We start from the raw sequence: 5,927 nt of genomic DNA on the forward strand, positions 1-5,927 counted from the left end.
TATATCAAAAGTGTTATTTTTACCATTTTTATTTCATGCATAGAAGTATGCATAATGGATAAATTTTTATATCAAAAGTGTTATTTTTACCATTTTTATTTCATGCATAGAAGTATGCATAATGGATAAATTTTTATATCAAAAGTGTTATTTTTACCATTTTTATTTCATGCATAGAAGTATGCATAGTGGATAAATTTTTATATCAAAAGTGTTATTTTTATCATTTTTAATTTTCATGCATAGAAGTATGCATAAAGGAAAATTTTTTATATCAAAAGTGTTACTTTTATCATTTTTAATTTTCATGCATAGAAGTATGCATAAAGGAAAATTTTTTATATCAAAAGTGTTACTTTTATCATTTTTAATTTTCATGCATAGAAGTATGCATAAAGGAAAATTTTTTATATCAAAAGTGTTACTTTTATCATTTTTAATTTTCATGCATAGAAGTATGCATAAAAGAAAATTTTTATATCAAAAGTGTTACTTTTATCATTTTTAATTTTCATGCATAGAAGTATGCATAAAGGAAAATTTTTTATATCAAAAGTGTTACTTTTATCATTTTTAATTTTCATGCATAGAAGTATGCATAAAGGAAAATTTTTTATATCAAAAGTGTTACTTTTATCATTTTTAATTTTCATGCATAGAAGTATGCATAAAAGAAAATTTTTATATCAAAAGTGTTACTTTTATCATTTTTAATTTTCATGCATAAAAGTATGCATAAAGGAAAATTTTTATATCAAAAGTGTTACTTTTATCATTTTTAATTTTCATGCATAGAAGTATGCATAAAGGAAAATTTTTTATATCAAAAGTGTTACTTTTATCATTTTTAATTTTCATGCATAGAAGTATGCATAAAGGAAAAATTTTTATATCAAAAGTGTTACTTTTATCATATTGGATTTCATGCATATAGGTATGCATAAAAGATATTCTTTTTATACTAAAAGTGTGATTTTCCTCATAAATGGATTTTATGCTTAACTTAGATGCATAAGAGAAATTCTTTTATTCTAAAAGTGTAATTCTCTACCAAATTGAAATTATGCATAAGAAGATGCATAAAAGATTGATTTTAATTTCGAAAGTGTTAGTCTCCTTAAATGGAATTTATGTATAAATAAATGTGTAGAGAAATTTTATATCAAATATAAGAATTCTCTTTATAAAAAAAAGATATGAAATGTGATAAGATGTGATAAGAGGTGTATGAGATGTGATAAGAATTGATAAGATGCGTATGGAAAGTGATAGGATGTGATAAGAGGTGTATGAGATGTAAAAAGATGTGATAAGATGTGTATGAGATGTGATAGAATGTGTTAAGATGAGTTAGGATGTGTTAAGATGTATATGGGATGTGTTAGGACGAGAATGGATGTAATATGGTTGTATGAATGTGATGTGGATGTATACATGTAGATGTATATATATGAATGTGAATGTTGATGTGGATGTGGATGTATGGATGTAGATACGGATGTGTATGTATGTATGTGGATGTGTATGTATGAATGAGGATGTAAAAATGGACGTATGTATATAGATGTGGATGTATGGATGTATGTATGTAGATGTGGATGTATGGATGTGATTGTGAATGAAGAGGTGGATGTGAATGTATGGATGTAGATACAGATGTGGATGTATGTATGTAGATGTGGATGTATGGATGTGATTGTGAATGAAGAGGTGGATGTGCATGTATGGATGTAGATACGGATGTGGATGTATGTATGTGAATGTGGATGTATGAATGAGGATGTGAAAATGGATGTATGCATGTGAATGTGGATGTATGAATATGAATGTGGATGTGTGGATGTGGAAATGGAGGTATGGATGTATGAATGTAGATGTGGATGTATGCATGTAGATGCGTATGTATGAATGTGAAATTGGATGTATGATGTGGACGTACAACATGGATATGTATGTAGAATAATGAATATGAAGATGTATGTGAGATAATGTAGTCTATATGAGTGAATGGATGAGAACGAGTACACACTGAATGGAATGTGGAATAAGTAATGTGGTCCGAGAGTGGATAATATGGAAAGACAAGAGTTCGTTATAGAAACTGTATTTGTGACTATTTGTAAATGACTGTTTTATGTCAAGAATGCTGGAGAAGCATTTTGACCGTCTTGAGGATTAAGGTCATGAAGACTGAACTGATAAAGTTGCAACTGCTGACGGAGAGTCAATGGAGGACGTCTCGCGTAGCAAGGTCGATCGAGGTCTTGACCAGCCTCGGCTCGATTTAAATGGTGAGCTTCCAGTACGGTGGATGAGGGACCAAGGAAGCGGCCTATGAGTGAAGCGCTAGGTCACCTGCGAAGGATCCTAGAGGGTGCTGACCATACGGTGCTCGGGCTCTGGGTCGCCGAAGATACCCACACGTGCGTCGTGGAAGATATTGGAATAAGGAGTAAGAGTTGTTTTCTGAAACCGGGCATGGATCTGGTTGATTGATCTTGCTGGTCCTCAACAGATGAGTCCATGGCTCTTTTATATGGATCTGTGGGTTGATCTTGCTGATCTTCCACGGAGACTCCATTCTATTATATGAATATATTGCGGGTTACTATGAGCTAGGAACCATGGAAAGGCCCCTGAGAGAACAGGTGGTGAGCGTTTTGGTTGCCAATGATGCCATAAGTATACCGATGAAAGAATGACTGGAAATAAGGATTCAACCAGAGACTTTGAGGATTGTCATCAGTGACATAATGGTTTTATTAAAGGATTGTTTTAAAGCTAGTTGATGCTAAGAAAAAGGCAATTTCATATTGGGTGTGTAAGTGGTATGACTAGTTTTATGTTTGCATGAACTTCCGGCTAGGGGGCCTTGGAACTCTTTTCCTTGGTACCCGGGACAAAACCTAACCAAATTCCAAATTGGATCCCATCACTACAGTGGTTGGGCGGTTGGCTAACCCATGGGATCGGATGGGGTTAGGCTGGACTGATGGATCCGTAAATCGAGATTTAATTTCTATTATTACGATAGATGAAGTAAATCCTGGATAGAAATTGTTCTATGGATAGGAATCAACGGCTGTGCCTCTTGATGGGGAAAAAAGCGTTGATCCCAATGATCCAAGTGCAAGTTCTTCCTTGATTTGACCAAGTACCGTTAAAGGTGCAGTCAGATCAGTTTGATCAGTAATGATCTTGACTACGTTAGAGTAAAGAGTTATCCTGGTGAAATCGCCGTGCTTTCCGGGTAAAGGAAGTTTTTCCGGTTTCGGTTTTGGACAAACCGACGGATTAGTCTCTTGTCCGGATATCCGTGGGCGAGGCCCCGAGTGTGGGACCCCTGTCCCGCGCGAGAAGTGCTACTTCCGCTGTTAGTACCCCGAATCCGTTGCTCGGTGGGAACAGGGATCTCACAGTTAAGCCTTGGAAGAGTATTTTGATGTCACAGGATACAATCATCAGAGCAATTGGCTAATAAAGATCAACTGAGAAGCCAAATATGTCAAAAATTTATCAAGAAACACAAAAAGGTTGTAATTGTGTGATATAATTCATATAATTTGATATTCAAACTGAAAAATTTGTAATTTAGTAATTGGGTTTTCAGATGCCGCAATTGTATGGAACCCTGACTTGCTTGAGGCCTAGACATGATGGTATCTATCTTATAGTTCCAAGTATCATGACTACCCGTATATACCGAGAGTATAACTGCAGCTCTTTACTGACAGTATATACGAGTAAATCTAAGACTTGAAATTATAAGCGTTAATGCTATCCAGATGATGATTTCGAATGTGGTTGATATGATTTTTAATTCTGTTTGAGAATTGATGAATTGAATTGGATTCTGATTGAAAAATGACGATTTTCGAAATTTAGTTGAAATGTAATAAGCTGAGCGAAACCACAATGAGGATGAATGGGACGAGTCCCAGTGATGATATTCATAACTGGAATGATGATAATGATTTCAGCAAATCACTATGAGATTAGTGGATTGTGCTGTCAGATTGCTACTGTTAACACTTGAGACGGTAGATTAAGTTAAGGGATGACAAATTGAGAACTTGCTTAACTAAAATTCCTGTGGAGGAATGTTCAGAAGGAAAATTTTCAGACTAATGGACCATTATCGTGTTAAAGATATGAATGATATGATCTGAATGAATTGTTATTTAATGATGAGTTCTATATAAGGGATAATTATCCCCGTATTCTGTTGGGTTGACCAGAATATAAGGAACCCCATAATAAATTGGATCTTAAGAAAAAGAGTTGTCCTCTACCTTGCGAGATGAGGACATCTCGCACTTTTCAAGTGGGGTAGAATGTAAGATTCTCCCCCAGCCTTCGAGGTAAACAGGAGTAAGAATCTCCCTTTCTGATCTTATAATTATTCTCTCTCTAAAATAAAAGAAAGATTCTGTTTAAAAAAGGAAGAACCTTTTCCCTCAATACTTCTCAAGAGTCCCACCTGTTTTAAGATTCAGAACAATGAGTTCAGAAGTGAGAATCGATGTTTTGGATATCAAGGTTTTGGTCTTCATTCAAGTACGGCCCAAAAGAAGTTCTTTATCTCTTGGGAAGTATAAGAAGTTATCTCCCAGATATTGTGGACCAAAGAAAGTAGGTGATTTAGCTTACGAACTTCTTTTATCTCCTCATCTCAAAGTTCTAAATGCCTTCTATAGAAAAATATGCCAAACCCAAATCATGGAAAGACGGTAAAACTTCAGTGGCAAGTTACCGTTGGCTTCTAAGTTACGCTAGCTCCTTCCTTTATATAAGTCGTAACTTTTACTTGTCGTTCACAGTAATCTGACTCCCATCGATCTCCTTTCTTTCTTAATCTCCTTCATGGCTTGGCAACAAGAATTAGTTTTATCCATAATGATTCCTCACCTTCAAGACGCAAGTGACTCTGTGAAGAAGGATTTTATAGAACAGTATGAGCGCTCACTTTTTCCTCACCTAGGAACTTCTGTAGCGCAGACCAAATGACGGACCTATCAAGACATAACTAGGGTAACACCCTGGGGTCAGCAGCACTTTCGTAACGATGTCCGCTTGGCCATGGTTATCGAAGCCTTGGGTTTGGGTCCTCGATACTACTGCGTCATGAGATCAAGACATCTTGGGTTTTCTGAGCGGGTCTTCTTACTGGCGTGTTTTCTTCCTCATGAGAAGATATGCCTTTACCCCATTTTTGACTTGCCTCTCAGAGGTCCTTTTGTTAGAACACCTCATACCACTGAGATAGGCCAAAGCAATAACCCACAGAATCATTCCCATAGATGAGTTACCTTATACTTGTGCAGCTTGTGAGGACTACTTTTGTGACCATATGATGGACGGGCTTATGGAAGTGTAAAGAGTTCCTCTATCTTTACTGTATAAGTTCCGAGAATGAATAAAGTTTAAATCTTGTTCATATTTTGAATCTTGCTTTCTTTAAGACTTATCTTGGTGGTTAATCTTGATTAAAATTTTTCTCTAAGTCTCATATTCGTGAATCTTGCGAAATTATCACAAGTTGCGAGATGAGGAAATCTCGCGTTTTTTAAGTGGGGTAGAATGTAAGATTCCTCCCCCAACCCTTTTTGATGTCTAGTATCTCCCCTGTAATCAACCCTCTTCAGAAATATAAAGACCCTATTGCTAACTATTTTAGCCTAGAGAGAGAAAAATTATTCTAGAGAGAGAATATTCAGATTTTGAATATTTTTGGATAGAAAAATATCTCTTATAATTCAGATGAGTTCCCCTGAAACAGAAATTCAAAAAGAATTTTCCAATGTGCAATTGGAATTAATTGGAAATAGGTATAAAGAACCTTAGTCTAAGGGTCTAGATTTTCAGAAATCTTTAGACTATGGTCCAATTAAGGTTCCTATGGGCCAATAGCATCAATCCATGTGTAG

This window comes from Cibotium barometz, chromosome 6 (assembly GCF_041138505.1).
Source record: "Cibotium barometz isolate CiBa-2024 chromosome 6, ASM4113850v1, whole genome shotgun sequence".
Classification (NCBI taxonomy): Eukaryota; Viridiplantae; Streptophyta; class Polypodiopsida; order Cyatheales; family Cibotiaceae; genus Cibotium; species Cibotium barometz.